The sequence below is a fragment of the Armigeres subalbatus genome, chromosome 2 (assembly GCF_024139115.2).
Source record: "Armigeres subalbatus isolate Guangzhou_Male chromosome 2, GZ_Asu_2, whole genome shotgun sequence".
Classification (NCBI taxonomy): domain Eukaryota; kingdom Metazoa; phylum Arthropoda; class Insecta; order Diptera; family Culicidae; genus Armigeres; species Armigeres subalbatus.
Genome location: NC_085140.1, coordinates 172,366,980 through 172,383,849, shown reverse-complemented (window position 1 = coordinate 172,383,849; position 16,870 = coordinate 172,366,980).

The following is a 16,870-nucleotide window of genomic DNA, read 5'->3' as shown; positions in this document are numbered from 1 at the left end:
CGCGTTTCGCGGGACAGTCCCGCATTTTCGCCATTTGTCCCGCGCTGAAAAGAGTCCCGCGAAATGTCCCGCGTTTTACTTATTTCAAGATAATGTCCCGCGAAATAAAGAAATATTTAATAAATAGCAGTAATTTAGTAAACGTTCTTCAAGAACTAAGGTTTTGAAAATTTATTAGGTATTGATTAATGATTTTCGATTTTCATCACATACAAAGCAACGCCACGGCCACACTCGCTTGTTGTTTAAACCTTTTTTCTGCGTCCAAATTATATTCTTTACATCTTAAATAAAATTATCATTAGTAACACGCCTGATTTGGTGTATTCTAGTGATCCTAGTCAAATCCTCATGGACACGAGAACGAGGATGGATATTTAATTGGATACCTACTAAAAGAACTATAATAAGTGAAATGGAAGATTTGAACGTGCTATTGAGGAATATTTTACTCAATCTGCAACAATAACAATGCGTTTTAAGTGAAGAACTGAAATCATTTCAAAATTCACAGAAATAATATATTTTCGAGATTTTTCGGCTATATAGTCTGATTTATAAGAACAAATCTTTAAATTTTGTCCAACGTTTCGGCATCGGGTTCGATGTCTTCTTCAGGGAAAAAAATGTTTGCTCTTTGTAACGGAACGCCTACCATACTTAAGGTCACTTCTGACGGAATCCAAGTTTCAAAGTGCTCGCGTTTTCGGGGGCACACCACTCGATACGGAGGCGGCGCACAACTGTCATTTTTGTTGACTTAGCTTTGCTGCGTCGCAGCATGCGTGAAATAATAAAAATGACAGTTGTGCGTTGCTTCCGTATCAAGTGGTGTGTCCCCGAAAACGCGAGCACTTTGAAACTTGGATTCCGTCAGAAGTGACCTTAACAAAAAGCGATAATTTTTTTTTCTCCTGGAAGAAGACATCGAACTCGATGACGAAACGCTGAACAAAATTTAAAAATATTTTCTAATAAATCAGACTGCATAGCCGAAAAATCTCGCAAATCAGCACTACAGTAGAAGTCAACAACTAGAAATAATAAGAAAAATAACAATGCTCCTTCGGCACAGATTCTGACAGTACTCAATGCTCGATTGGCTCAAGATGATCCTGAATGTAGGACCCTAGCTCAACAATTTCAACTCACATCGTGTTCGTATGTTGTTATTATTTCAGTAAAAACTTCACTTGAAATCTGAGCAAGTTCGACGAATTTTAAGTAGCTCGGATCTTTTTTTGTTTCAAGCTTATGGAAAAACTTATGATAAATAGTCTGTCAGTTTGCGGGGACTAATAAAAACCTGAGTAAGATGTAGGCATTTTAAGCAAATATGAGCGCTCTGCCTAATTGCATAAAACGAATAATACGATCACTTTGAATGTTAGCTAAATGAATCATGCAAACAATACAAATAAGTTTAACCATCAGGAACTCGCACCGTTGTAAAGAGTTGAACAGATTCATTCACAACAGAGGTGGGATTGTGTGATTGATCCAGGGCCAAGCGAGTCCCAGTTATCAAATTTTAAAGTTTTTACTTAAACACATTTTTGAATAAAAACAAGGATTTAAAAAAAATTATCCCGCGCTGGCACAAAATATATCTGGTCACATTGTCGTGCAAATAGTAGCCCGGTCTCAGCGAAAATTACTCATAATCACTAATAGAAGGGTAATAGAGATAGCATGATAGATATGATCACTCCAAAAAACGATTTTTTGTTAGGAGGCCTGGAGACCCATAGTGTTATATACCAATCGATTCTGCTCGACGAACTGAGGTGATGTCTGTATGTGAGTATGTGTGTGTATGTGTACTAAGGGTATGCGATAAAACACTGGCCAAACGAAACGAAATTTGAAATCTCGTAGTTATTTCGAAACGAAACGAAACGAAATATAAATTATTTCCGCAACTTCGAAACGATACGAAATCAAAGTCCCATTTGATTCGAAATTTGACGGAACGAAACGAAATTTTTTTTTCCTCGGAATTTTTATTGATTTTTTTTTTGCGTTTTGCACGTTTGACAACTGCAAGTTTAACTGCAATTCGATAGTTGCAACAGGCTTGCAGTTAACGGACCGTTAAATTTCAAAGCACAGAGAACAGACGTTCATCTCATGACCAGGGCCCTGTAGCATAATCAGACTAATAATATTAGCTACAAGTTACAAGTTACAAGTCAACAAATTACAAGTACTTGTAATTTGCGTCGCATAATAATGTTTTGTCAACTAATAATATTAGTACTTGTATTATTAGTAAGGTTGAAATTACAAGTCCGTCAGGTTCATTTACCTGTCAAAATTCATCCGACAGTTCACTGTCAATGCGGAGGTAAACGATTTGTTTACGTTTGTTTCCAAATTTGTGGATAGAATATATGGGTAAAATGCCCAATAGTGGACCCCCTAGTAGCGGAATGGTGCTCTTCCTGTCATGCGGAGTAGAAATTTTCAACATAATCCCAAGTAGCACACGCAACATCTTCCTAAAAGCACATTGTTTCTATTCAGTTTCATTAAAGGCATTGGAAAAACATCAAAGCACGAAAAAGTTGCATTAAGATGTCAAAAACGTTCGAATTGTGATCAATGTTTCATTAAAATTGCGTGTTTGACATTTGGAAACAAACAAACAGAAAATAATGCACTTCATGTTGCAAAGACGAAACAAAATCATTAAGTTGCATATTTTTTATCATGTAACTTCAATGCGTCTTTCAAAATTTAATTGTTTGTTAAAATTAAGTTGCAGATCAGTTGTAGGTGTCTTCATGTTTAATTTAGCATCGTTCAACGTTTTGACAACTCACATTTTTTTCCTGTGATGGTGCAATCAAGTAACAGGAAACCCGAGTACAAAACTTCATAATCGTATGGTTTTTATGGTGAGTTAACATGCAGTCCATTCGAAGTGATGAATAGTGCTGTGGTAGAGTGAAGGACTATCAATCACAAGATCCATAAATCGAATCCAGTTTTATATTTTTGTTTTATTTTTTTTTTTTCGCTGTAGTATTTTGCAACAATATTGCAATTTTACTGTTATCGAAGGATGTTTCCGTAGGCTCCACCTCTTGCGCTTTTTAGATTGCAAGAGAGTTATATTTTATGGCACATACGCAAAGATTGTTTCTTTGCGTATAGTTGCAACACAGTGAAATGTTCAGTAGTGAAACAATTTGTGCTGCTTGGGATTATTCTGCTTGATATCTAATATCAAGTTCTGCATCTCCTCTTCACGATCCATACATAAAACACTCAAATGCACGACGTTATTCGTTGAAATTAACATTTTAATGTCTGACTGAATTCGCCCTATAGTAGACCCCCTGGGGGTCCATAATAGGAAATTGCTTCCCTATAGTGGACACTTCATTTGATTTTCATGTTTCGTTTCGGGACGTTCTTCTTCCCTATAATGGACCCCCAAAATATTCCTATAATGGACACTCTCGTGTTTATTTTTTATAGAAAAAAAAATCATCTAATTTTACTTTCCATAGCATTTCCAATACATGTAATCAAATCATAGGACTGTAAGGTAGGTTCTCCCGATGGAATTTAATAGCATAACGTATACATTGTGATGTTATAATGCAAACATGGCTGGAGGGTCCACTATTGGTTGGGGATCCACTATTGGTTGGGGGTCCACTATTGGTTGGGGGTCCACTATTGGGCACTTTACCCTATTTTGACTGCAATAGGCATGCACGGAACACGAATTATTATCTCTGTAAACTTATTGATTCCGCGGTTGGAGCCGGCCTCATGGTATTGGCATTTTTTAACCAAGCCAATGTAATGCACACTAGAGTCGTTTTTACGTGGTCTCTGGGATTGACTTAAGTTTTAATTAAGGCGATTTGTAATTTACGCGAACGTATCCTCCATGATAAATCGAATTTCGAAAACACAACTTGTTTGTTGTGTGTTTTTGAAGCGTGTTTAATTTACGTGTATTGTGAGACTTATGCGGGTTTGGATTTTACTTCTAATTCGATTTTTTAGAATTTAGGTAGTTTTTCCGTTTTTTCTTTCTTTCCCATGATTGTTGTCAAAAATAAAGCAATATGCAATATTTGGGTAAACTAAACTCAGCTTTGGTTGATATGTTTTAAGTGGATTAAGTAAAACTACTAAGTGTTAGGAAACTTATTTTACTTAAAATTGGGTTATTGGTCCATAGTACGGATTCAAGCTAAACAGCCCACTTTTAAGTAGTTTTTGGTTCCTGTGTACTGCATAATAAATTGCTAATTATCTTTAGCGCCCCTCCATTTGAATACTTGATGTCAGCACTTAAAGTACTTCTACTATATCCAAAGTCATTTGAAAATTTTCATAATTCTCAGTGTTATATGGGAACGAGAAATTTATTCTTAGTGCACAGTATTTCATTATATGGTAATTTGAAACAACTAGAATAGTAGTTTCTTTCTTTGTTAAGTCGTTTAAAACAATTAAACGATGCATAATTACTTTGCACAGCACAAATAATAAAATGAAAGCTACTTGTAAATCAAATTACAGCAACATTCATACTTGTAAAAGAAACTACAAGCCAACGCTAATAATTTTAACTTGTATTTTCTTTATGCAACAGTTACTTGTAAATTCCAATAATATTATTAGTGCGGTCAACTTGTAATATTAGTTTTGTAAATTCATACTTGTAGATTAATTATGCAACTGAAAAATACAAGTTACAAGCTACGCTACTAATATTATTAGTAAAATTTCGATTATGCTACAGGCCCCAGGGTTTGCAGAAGTCGCTTTTGATAGATAATGAACAACGATGAGGCAAAAACCACTTCGAATCATAACAAGCCATGGAAACAAAACTATCGCACTTGTATACTGCCGTTATACGCATAACTGTCCCATGTACATATGAAATCTCAGCAAACATAGGACAAATATGCGTATGACGGCAGTATACAAGTTGGAAAAAACTGATTTGGATAGGCGGCCCACACCGAAGGGGTTTGATAAAACACGTCGCTTATGTTATTTTGGGGACCATATTTTTTCGCACAGCTGTGTAAAACTAGTGTAAATACATCATCAAAACCGGTGCCCCAGCAAGTGAGACTTATTAAAAGAAATTTATCATGGGTTGTAGCCCCCCGAATCAGTTCACTATCGTAAAAGCTACCGAAAAACGCCTCTCACGGTATGCTACCTATCGAGAGTGTATACAGACATGATAAGTGAGAGATGTTCTCATTCTCCTTTGGATTCAAACGCTGCTCATGACGCAAAGTTGTTTAAAATTTTGTACATACTGGTAATTTTGAAGTTTGTCGTTATGCCCCTGTTTCGCGGTGCTAGGGGTTCTTTGTAAAATTACGTAGCGCAAAATTTGGTGATTTTGGACTTCACTCTTAACACTTTTTGTATGAAAGGTTTATTTTTTTTTTGTATGGGTCGTAACGCTCGGCTTGACCCCCTCCCTAACCCTTCAACGTTACGTAATTTGTGAAAGGCCCCTAGTGTGCTAAGAATGTTTACTTTTAGAGCTAGTGTTCATTCCGAATTGTCACTAGAAGGCAGTATCATCTTGTTTACATACATAGTGTGAGCCAACTCCATCACTTGGTGAGATTGAGTTCGTATGTCGGGCAGTCTGCGTTGGCGGCACTGAGGAGCTTTACACACCCTCGCGTGGACAATTGCTCATATTTTTTTTTTTTTTAAATTGTGTGAACCATGGACATTTTCCATACGCGTTTCAGTTATTAGGGTAAGACGATATAATGCGCCCCACCTGGCCAAAACGCCACTCTTCGATTTCTAGAAAACTGTAGCTAACTAAGGGTCCAAATCATTTGGTATATTTAAATATTTGTAAAACCATCATACTATGTGAATGTGGAAGTATTTTTGTATTACATAATGAAAATAATAGCAAAATACAAAAAGTTACAGTTTTTATGTAACTTTTCATGTTTGTTTGCTCAACATTCTGGAGCGACGCTAGCATACTGTCCGCAAAACTTGCACTGGAGCACTCAGTTGGACAACAAAATAACTTTTCTGAGTGGTTGATATGATATAAAATTGCTACCATCTTCATAAATTTTACGTTTTTCGAAAATTTGTTTCACTGATCAAAACGCCCCAGTGTAGGCAGGACGATATGCCCTTGCCAACTGGACACAAGCGCGGCGAGCTTGCAGCAGTTGCTTCCAAATTATATGGGAACTATTGAAATGTAATTCAAACCTGATTAAATGGACTTATGTTGGTTTTTTAATGTCAAGCACATAAGGATTTGTAACCTTTTTATTATGGGATTGATAAAATGCTAATGAAGGGCTATGAAACGTCTTTGGCTAAGGTGGGGCGTATTGCCCAGGCAATTTTTGAAATCCATTTTTTCACGACTTTTCAAAAAAGCTTTATTACGTGTTCTCTGTAATATTTTTATATGACTACTCACGGACAATGCATTTGCGACTTCCTGGACTACCAAATAACACAAAGTTTGCATACATTATTTTGAAAAGTAAAAAGTTATCAAAGTATTGCCTTAGGGGGGCATATTATACCGTCTTACCCTACACGGTATTCGTCAGCTGAATCGTAAGCATGTTACAGTTATCGAATGTAAAATAGTAAAATAGTAAATAGTAAAAAATATCAAGCTCTATCTGGTAAAAAAGCGAATGTCACAAGAGAGAGTTCCCTTCGTCGAGTTCCCCTCTTTTAAATCAAAGTGACAAGCAGATGATTTCTTTGCAGTTTATCACCCCATGCAAGTTCGCATTGTTTTCTATCGTGTTGAGGTGATAAACCCCAAAGAAATCCGCTGCTTGTCACTTTTATTAAAAAGAGAGGAAGTCGACGAAGAGATCCTCTCTTGCGACATTCGCCCTTATTCCAGATAGAGCTTGAATAAACTGCTCCATCAAAATGATTATTGCGCTAAGTTTTCCTTATCTCTTGTTTTTTGCAGAGGCATTATTCTACGAGAATCTATTGATAATCCGATCTAAAAGAAGAGGAATGAATTAAATGATTTAGCAGATGCGCAATGGATTTAAATGCTATTATACGTAAACTTGAGTAATTTTGTCTTCTGTTCCCAACAAAGTTGTACCGAAATGCTTTCATTACACTGCGAAGGCGAACTTCCAATAGAAGGTTCGGTAATATGGACTACGTATATCATTATTTTAAATCGTATAACATTATTTTCAATCAACAAATGTGTATTCCGTTTTCTGCTAAAACATTTTTTTAAAAACGCTTGAGAACTTTTTAGAAGAAAACCTAATATGTGTATGTTGATTCGGAACGAAATTGCGTAAACGCCACTTAAAAACATTTTTTTTTTGGTACAAGATTTTTCGTATCAGATCCAATTTGTCACAAATCGTATCAGATATCCCTCAAGGCAAACAACAAATGCGGGCATGAATAGATATGAAATATTTTCCCTTTCCAAAAGTATCACAAGTCAGACAAAAAGGCGTTTGGTGCGATTGAATCCCGACTAATTGTACATGGGAATAATTCTTCAATGCAGCATTCATGATTTATTTGTTTCAGCGGCGCAGCCTTAATTTTTGGATTGTGAGAACTTTAGTAATGGTTAATATGAGTTTCGAAATTCCGCGGAATTCCGTTTAATTTAGTTGAAACCAAAATTTTGCTGACGAATTTAACGAAACGAAACGAAATCGAAAAATAAGATTTCGCCATGCTTTACTTCCGCGAAATTCCGCGGAATTTCATTTCGAACCACCTGAAACGGAATTTTTCGAAATACCGCATATCCTTAAAGTGTACATTTTGTTGACACACTTTTTACACCTTAGCACTGTCCGAATTACTCGCAACAAAACCCATTTGACGGGGAATCCTGTCCCATTGTTTGCTATTGAAAATTGGATCAAAAGTTATGGCCAAAATACTATTTTGTATGCCCAAAACACGCTAAAAAATACTCATTCATACTTTTTGGTATTTTTTTTTTGCACGAGAAAGGCACTAACACCGCTAAGTGGATACAGGTTTTTTAAATTTATAATTGATAATTAATCATTAGATAAAAAGACGCACAACATACTGAAGACCGCTAATAACTCCGGATATTTTGATACACCACCATGTCATAAAGGGAAAGTCAATGCATTGCGAGTCCCTTGCAGTTCAAAGACTCATTGCAATGAAAATCGTCCTTCGCTGGTGGTTGTTTACCAGATAGTATCAGTAGCACCAAGTCACTCCTGTCCTGGCCGTTTCGCCATCATACCCGCTTGTCTCGTTCTGTCGTCGTTTGTGGACCATAAGTCACTGCTGCGATAACTGCGGTGGGGTGAAAAGTGGATCGGGTGCATCGTAAAACTAAAATATATAGAACAGTGCCCGCTCGTGACGCCCGCTCTGACTGAATGGGTGCAGTGTGAACGGTCTCGGTCGACCTCATCGGTTTTCCTTTGGAAAGTGGCACTAGTTCGTAGTGAACGAATTGGATCCAGAAAGTGCATGCCCTCGTAATTGATTCGGTTTTAGAGGAGGAAAATCGTTCAAACGTGTCTCGACGGGATGCGCTTTGTTGCAAGAACAATGGAAATTTTCACACAAATAGGCAATATTTATTTTTTTATAGATACCAAATGAACATTTGTTTTATCGTGATAGAGTGAACAAACATCTAGTAACAACGCTTTATTGTCAATCAATATCGTTTTCTAAAGAAGATTTATTTGAGAGGACAATATTCTAAAAAACGATTGAATGTCTGAAATTTGCTTGTTTTTATATACGAAATCTGTCAAATGCATCCTGGAGCTGTGCTTACAAAAATGTTGCTATTAATTGCATTCGCTTCTGCATGCTCGAGTAATCCGCCCTATCAAACGACGCAAGGGATGAATTATGCCCGAACCGGTAATAAAAATGGTCAAATTAAGGAATTTAATTTGCTTTTACCTTGTTTTATGTCCATCTCGGTGCGGATTTTCGATGTTCTCCCACTCCCGCAGCCCATTTTCAGAAGCAACCGTCCGCGCATTTTCCAATCGAGTTCGGAACTAATAAGCCGAGTTTTATGTCTGCAACCAATGATAAATGACCACAGAGGCGAGGAAATGTGTCTCCGCGTTCGAGTGCAGCACAATGTTCGAAGTCAAACGGAGAAGTGGCCTGGGGAGCTGCTAACCGTCGCCCCGGGGAAGTCCACCGCCTTTTTTGCGGGTGTTGAAAAAAATGAGCTTAATTTGACGTGCAATGGGCGTGTTGCAATCTCGGACGACCAGCCGGCGTACCGACGACGACGAGGGAGAGCGTTCGGCTTCATCGGAGTTAAGTTAAATATTTTGCGCGCGGACAAGGATCGAATTAAAAATGATTTATGGTCGCCCGGTGGCAGTCGGTGGATGCAATGTCAGCGAAGTGGGATGGTTCTGGAGAGTCTGTGCAACGAGTAAGTCGTCAGTACGTTTCTATCTTCGGATCGGATGGAGTAAATGCATCTGGAAAACGAAGTTAGATCTACGTCTTCTCTTCGCTAAGTTTGAGTCAAATGTCACATAAATCGATGAACAATTTTATCTAGGGACACGGCAGGTATTTCCGTCCATCGTCATAGGGGCTAAAACCAACGAAAGCAACGTACATTTGCTAGAACTCCACTATAGCAGAACGTTTCTCCTGAGCCTACGATTTGGTACGTATGAGTTTTACAAAAAAGCGTCTCTTTTATTGGTTTTCGAGACTATGACGAACAGACGAAAATACCTGCCGTGTCCCTATTTCATTTCTTATGTTTTGCCTTTCTCGTATACAAAGTATACGTAAAGGCTATATGTTCGCTCCAAAAACAAACTTTTGATCCGAGGACCGGAGACCCATAGTGTTATATACCAATCGATTCAGCTCGACGAATTGGAGTGATGTCTGTGTGTGTGTATGTGTGTGTGTGTGTGTGTATGTGTGTGTGTGTATGTGTGTGTGCGCAAAAAGTTTAGCTCACTTTTTAGGCACTTATCCTCAACCGATTTGCTCTCAACAAGTTTCATTCGACGCAGAATCCTATCCCATTGTTTCCTATTGAAAATTGACCCGATCGGACTATGGGCTTGGAAGTTATGGCCAAAATACTTTTTTTTCATATAAAAGCACATTAAAAAGTCTAGCTCACTTTTTGGGCACTTATCCTCAACCGATTTGCTCTCAACAAGTTTCATTCGACGCAGAATCCTATCCCATTGTTTCCTATTGAAAATTGACCCGATCGGACTATGGGCTTAGAAGTAATGGCCAGAATACTTTTTTTTCATATAAAAGCACATTAAAAAGTCTAGCTCACTTTTTGGGCACTTATCCTCAACCGATTTGCTCTCAACAAGTTTCATTCGACGCAGAATCCTATCCCATTGTTTCCTATTGAAAATTGACCCGATCGGACTATGGGCTTAGAAGTAATGGCCAGAATACTTTTTTTTCATATAAAAGCACATTAAAAAGTCTAGCTCACTTTTTGGGCACTTATCCTCAACCGATTTGCTCTCATCAAGTTTCATTCGACGCAGAATCCCATCCCATTGTTTCCTATTGAAAATTGACCCGATCGGACTATGGGCTTAGAAGTAATGGCCAACATACTTTTTTTTTTCATATGAGAGCACAATAAAAAGTCTAGCTCACTTTTTGGGCACTTATCCTCAACCGATTTGCTCTCAACAAGTTTCATTCGACGCAGAATCCCATCCCATTGTTTCCTATTGAAAATTGACCCGATCGGACTATGGGCTTAGAAGTAATGGCCAACATACTTTTTTTTTTTCATATGAGAGCACAATAAAAAGTCTAGCTCACTTTTTGGGCACTTATCCTCAACCGATTTGCTCTCAACAAGTTTCATTCGACGCAGAATCCCATCCCATTGTTTCCTATTGAAAATTGACCCGATCGGACTATGGGCTTAGAAGTAATGGCCAACATACTTTTTCTTTCCTGTGACGGCACAATAACGAGCCTAGCTCACTTTTTGGGCACTTATCCTCAACCGATTTGCTCTCAACAAGTATCATTCGACGCAGAATCCTATCCCATTGTTCCCTATTGGAAATTGACCCGATCGGACTATGGGCTTAGAAGTTATGGCCAAAATACTTTTTTTTCATATAAAAGCACATTAAAAAGTCTAGCTCACTTTTTGGGCACTTATCTTTAACCAATTTGCTCTCAACAAGTATCATTCGACGCAGAATCCTATCCCATTGTTCCCTATTGGAAATTGACCCGATCGGACTATGGGCTTAGAAGTTATGGCCAAAATACTTTTTTTCATATAAAAGCACATTAAAAAGTCTAGCTCATTTTTTGGGCACTTATCCTCAACCGATTCGCTCGCATCAAGTTTCATTCGACGCAAAATCCTGTCCCATTGATTCCTATTATGGAAAATTAGCGAGATCGGTCTCACTTTGTAAGCACTTATATTGCGGATCTTTTTAAAATTTTCCATTTTGCGGATTCCGTAAAGTTCTTCCGCAGCTGTCAAAGTTCTACAGCAAGCCTGAAAAGCTTCAACACACTGAAACAAAATTCTGATATTTGGCGTTATCATCGTAGAATGCCATGCCAAACAGCAGAGAAAAAGTATGAAGTGACAGCTGCGGTAGTTTAAAAATTGAACCGTAAAGAGGAAAGTTTTCTCTGGAACAGCAATACTCCGCCGATTTTTTGCGGCAAGATGCATTCGACGGAAGAACCAGTTCCATTGTTACCTTTTTCGTACACTAAGGGCATCTTTAGTAATGTTACAGTTATAGTTACATTTATTTCCCGAGTTTTACATTTTATAACTGTCAAAGATATAAAACACGAAATGCATCTGCAGTAGCAGTTATAAACTGCCCATGTTTTATACTGGAAAACGAAAAAATAATCTTCCGAGGCCAATTCAAGTGTCAAAATGTTATGATGTCGATGAAATAGTATTTTTTGTAGCTGATGACGTCATCTTGTATTGTTTTGAATGAAATAAAACTCGAGTAAATTCTGTTGCAAATTCGTGCAAAAATACAACTGAGCAGTATTCCAGTTATAAATTTCCCGACGAAACTGTTCGAATTTTTAAAACTATAACGTCTGTTGAAGATGGCATTTTTACAGTTTCAATTTCATTTCCTAACTCCCATACGATTTATAACTCTACTAAAGATGCCCTAAACAGACAAACTTTTTATAGAATAATAGAAAACAATCTTTATTATTGAAAATTGATCGAATGGAAGTTATGCCCAAAACATATTTTTTAAATAACTAGAATCTAGCTCATTCTTTCATACTTACAATTAACCGATTTACTTGCAACGAAGCTCATTTGATGGAGAATACTTATTATTTCCTGTTAAAAATGGAATGATCGGAGTATGGCCTTGAAGGTTTTGGCAAAATGCAGAACGTGGGTACAAAACTAGCTAGGGTATCTGTTTTATTATAATTAACATGATCCTATATAAATGGCATTCGCAAAACAGGCAATTTAGGCTTAATTTGTGTCATGTCCGGCATGCTCACTGCTAAAAAATCACAAAAATGAGAAAAAAAATTGTGCACCATAGTGCTGTCCAATGAGAGCTTGAAGTAGCTCGAAGTTTCTCCCTGTCCTGCTCATGCCCATTTGTTGACAGAAAAGAACGAGCAGGACGGGAACAACTTCGAGCTACTTCGAGCTGCTCATTGGACAGCACTCATTCTTTGTTTTCGAATGGTATTGATTTGGGTACATGGTGTGAATTCAAAGACCGTTAACCCTATTTGTGAAAAGATAAATAATAGTGCTGTCCAATGAGAGCTCGAAGTAGCTCGAAGTTTCTCCCTGTCCTGCTCATGCCCATTTGTTGACAAAAAAGAACGAGCAGGACGGGAACAACTTCGTGCTACTTGAGCTGCTCATTGGACAGCACTAATATAAATTTCTAATTCGTGAAATCTGTGCAGCTATTCAATGGAAATCTAACTTGGCAACAGGATAAGGCTGGACATCGATAAATATCTTTCATGCGGGCCTTTTTTGCCTTTCTCGTATACAAAGTATTTTCATGGAGTAATGCTTTATGCACTTATCCAATAACACATGTTCAGTAGTTGCCAAATTACCTTACAGCAGTGTACCGGAGTGCGGAACTCCCAGCCTTGGCTAGTCATACCCACTAAACCCTCCTTGGGCTCCACCATCGTTTCCTTTGACCAGGGTGGGTTGAAAACAAAGAGACGCAATATTCCTACCTTTAACAACATTGTGCTCGATTGGAACAACCGATTTGACAGCAAATGCGCTATTCCAATCTTGACATTTCCCCTCTTTGTTATTAATCCAGGCTCGTTAGTTTCCCCCAGAAACCGCCTCCCAGCATTACTTCCGAGAGATAGGCAGTACTTATTGTACTCACTCATTCACACTCACACAGGCACTCATCTCGTATGAGACTAACTAGGCTGCTCTCTCTGATCGACTAGTTTCAAAATAAAATTTTGGTAGACTCATATGACCAGTTTCCTGAATTTATTTTTCTTTGAGAGACCATTACTAGACCAACATTTTCTTGATCATCGTCTATAGATATTCTAGCAGTAGGCTCATATCTTGGGTAACTTTTCTGTCTGATTTTGGTCCACTAATCAGCTGATTATCTCTAGAAGTCGAACCCTAACCAAGATACACTCTGAATCGGTAAGGACTGAATGATGCCATCACCTAATGAATCCCCAATAAAACAGTCGAATATTCTATTTATTATAATTCACTACTCCACATTCTAAAGCACTAGATAAACTCATATTACGTTAGGTTTCTCGCCTGAATTAACTTCGAATAAATACTTAGGCATTTACTCATGTTTCCGAAAAAAACATTATTTTGGTTCTATATCCTCTTTACATTGTTATTGATCATTCCTTTTATCCAAACGAATATGAATACACCCAGGTTTTTTTTTACACGGTTTGGTTTTGGTCGTTTAAGACCTTCAGGGTCAATGAAGCAATGAGTTAACCCCACCAAAAAATTCACAAAAAATCAAAGAAAATTCAGGGGGTATTTGAAAAGCTGTAAAAGTTCAGGTTAACCGAAAAATTAATTAATTCCAACCGCGTAAAAAAACCTGGGTGTGTAGTTCTTACTGATATAATAATAATCATTGTTGACCATATTTCCCAATGAGCCGATCTTATTCATAACATAATCGATGCTTATATCATAACATCACAGAGAAACAGACGCATCACATACGTGATGCGAAAAATTTAACCCAACGTTTAAAAGGCGAGGTAAGGAGCATGTGTTTAGTGAGGCGTCTGTGTTCATCTATGCTAACACAGTAGGGTAAGACACCCAGAAATCGCCCACGCCCCAGTTTTCGCCCACCTATTTTAAAATCTTCATTTCTCGTAAACTAGTTGTTGAAAACAGTTACAGTCAAAAAATTTCCATACAAGCATCAATCAATTATGAAAAAAACTGAACTTTAACTGTTTCCAACAACTAGTTTTCGAGAAATGAAAGTTTTAAAATAGGTGGGCGATAACTGGGGGGAGGGCGATTTCTGGGTGTCTTACCCTAATACTCTAGCACAGGGAAGTCGAGAAAATGTCCATGACAGAACCGGGAATCGAATCCAGTTGCTTAGCATCAAGCAGCTCGAAGTTGTTCCCGTCCTGCTCGTTCTTTTGTCAACAAATGGGCATGAGAAGGACAGGGAGAAACTTCGAGCTACTTCAAGCTCTCATTGGACAGCACTATGGTGTTGCTTTATAGTTGAGCGTCTTACCGCTAGGCCAAGAAAGACAGGTGTGTAAAACAAGCTAAAATACTTCATGTGTAACATTTTTAAAGGGATTTATAGTATACACCTCCCTGCTGATGTAAGATGCGTGATAAAACAAATAAAACAAAATCAAAAAAGGTAATTCAATTGACAGCAATTAAAAATTTAATTTAAAATAAAATACATTTAAATTAACCAAATGACGAAAAAGTTACGATCTGCTTCCGTCAAATATACGTGCTTCTTTTCAAGGCCCAGTTTTTTGTTTAGCGATTTTCCAGTCCAGTCCAGTTCTTGAAGGATGATCAACTGTTGCAGTAGAGTTGGTCCCTTAATTTTCCCAAACAGGTCGGGACATGGCGTGGCAGTTTTTATTCAACATAGTGCACATGTGACGCCAACACGGCTTCCGGCACTGTGTGTTTTCAATCGATACCATCCTTGTATTCGTGAACAAGATGCACTGCGATTCCGACAATACACTGAATAACTTGGATCTCATCCTCAGGAAGGACTCATTGAATCGAGTGGAATGAGATGATCTGTTCGTCTATGGTACATAGTAATGAACAGTGACCACCACAGGTCTTGCCAGATCTGGGAAATCAGTCATTTTTTTCTGGTACGCATTCTTAAAACTTTATCGCAAAAAGAAGCAGCTGTTATGCTGGTTATTTTCATGTTTCGGCGCTGCAACGCGATTCAATTGCAAATTATCATCCACAACAGAGTCTACCGGGAGCTTGATGCGACAGTTTGCTACTACACGTCCCGTACTTGAAAGCTGGACCCTGGTTCCGTACTTCTTCCTTCACAATCGGATCACTTTCTGCGATAGAGCATCCTCCGTGTACTGATTGTAGTGCTGTCCAATGAGCAGCTCGAAGTTGTTCCAGTCCTGCTCGTTCTTTTTTGTCGACAAATAGGCATGAGCAGGCCAGGGAGAAACTTCGAGCTACTTCAAGTAAAATCTAGCTAATTGATTGGACACCACTTGTGAAAAATGTCATTGCAGCCGCACCGGGACTTCCTGGCCAGGTTCCGTTTAGCAAATCCACTTATTGGCGCCTCACGATCGGACACGATTATCTGAATCTGACTACGCACGAATCACGATTTTCCCGATTTTCACGTAAACCGTCGTACATACAATAAATTTTGTTCTGTACGTAATCACCTTTAGCAAAGTTGTTGGTCGTCAACTATGCATAGGAAAACATAGAACCTTTGGAGAAAATCTGTCATCAGAAAAGTTTGTCGTTCACTGAAAACCAAAACTACCCAAAAGTGGGTTGTTTGCACTCAAAACCGTGGTTTGGGCCAATAACCCAAATTTGAGTAAAATGACTTTTCTGGCACTAGGTAGTTTGCCTTTAATCCCATGTAAACAATTTACCCAAAGCTGAGTTTAATTTATCCAAAGCGGACCCAATCAACCCAAAATAGAGAATATTGAATTTACTCAAATTTGGGTTATTGGGCTGAGCAACCTCGGTGAGGTGTTTGCATCTTGCTCTAGTTTTGATAGCAATCATGGGAAAGAAAGGGAAAACTACCCAATTTTGGGTAAATTTTTCTGCGATATTCTCATCAGTGCGTATATATATTGAACTCAAAGTTTGGGTTGATTTATCTGCCCGTGTTCTTAAGAGCTGAGCAGAATGGATATGTTTGCGTGCGTTTTGACAGTTTGCTATTGAGTTCTCCAAGCACAATTTCTCGGACACTAACGTCACTGTATAAGATATACAAAATAAAAGTGGGTGGTAATCTCGTTGCGGCAAAAATATAACGAATACTTTTGGAGGAAGACCAATGTAAATAAATACTAAGGTATGGAAATCCATATATTGTGTGCGTGCCTTTTGTGTATGGCGAAAAAGCTTTCACTACTACATTCGAACGAGCTTCCATAAGAAGCCGTGCAAATATGTACGTCACCATTTGCTGTTTACATTTTTCATCATCCACTAATACACTTGCATTTGGTCTTCTTCCTCACCTTCTATTTATTCTCATTGGAGGAAGACAGCATACATTGACAGGAATACAGCGAAGTCACA